We start from the raw sequence: 271 nt of genomic DNA on the forward strand, positions 1-271 counted from the left end.
GAAATATCTATAGCTGATTTCATTCTGCATAGCATTTACTGCTGCAAATCACAGCTAAAGAAAGCAGCCAGTGGCAGCAGAGACAACTCCCAGCTGGAGGGCCCTGTCACCAAAATGTCTCTTCTCTGCCACTCAGGCAACATGGCCTTGGCTTCCATCTTGCAGTATATTTGCACTTCCCCACCTCAGAAAACAGAAAGTCTTGGAATTAGCAGCCATGACATTCATATCCCAGTCCACCCAAGTACTAGCCACAGACAGGTTATCTTAC

The 271-nt window shown here is 46.5% G+C and overlaps 1 long non-coding RNA gene across 1 annotated transcript in view; it reads right to left on the reverse strand.

The window, feature by feature from the left end:
• The window catches only part of LOC309629380, a 29,901-nt gene that overhangs the window by 2,045 nt on the left and 27,585 nt on the right, over nucleotides 1-271 (reverse strand). The window lies entirely within an intron of this gene.

This window comes from Balaenoptera borealis (genome assembly GCF_965194805.1).
Source record: "Balaenoptera borealis genome assembly, chromosome: 5".
In the NCBI taxonomy this organism is placed as follows: Eukaryota; Metazoa; Chordata; class Mammalia; order Artiodactyla; family Balaenopteridae; genus Balaenoptera; species Balaenoptera borealis.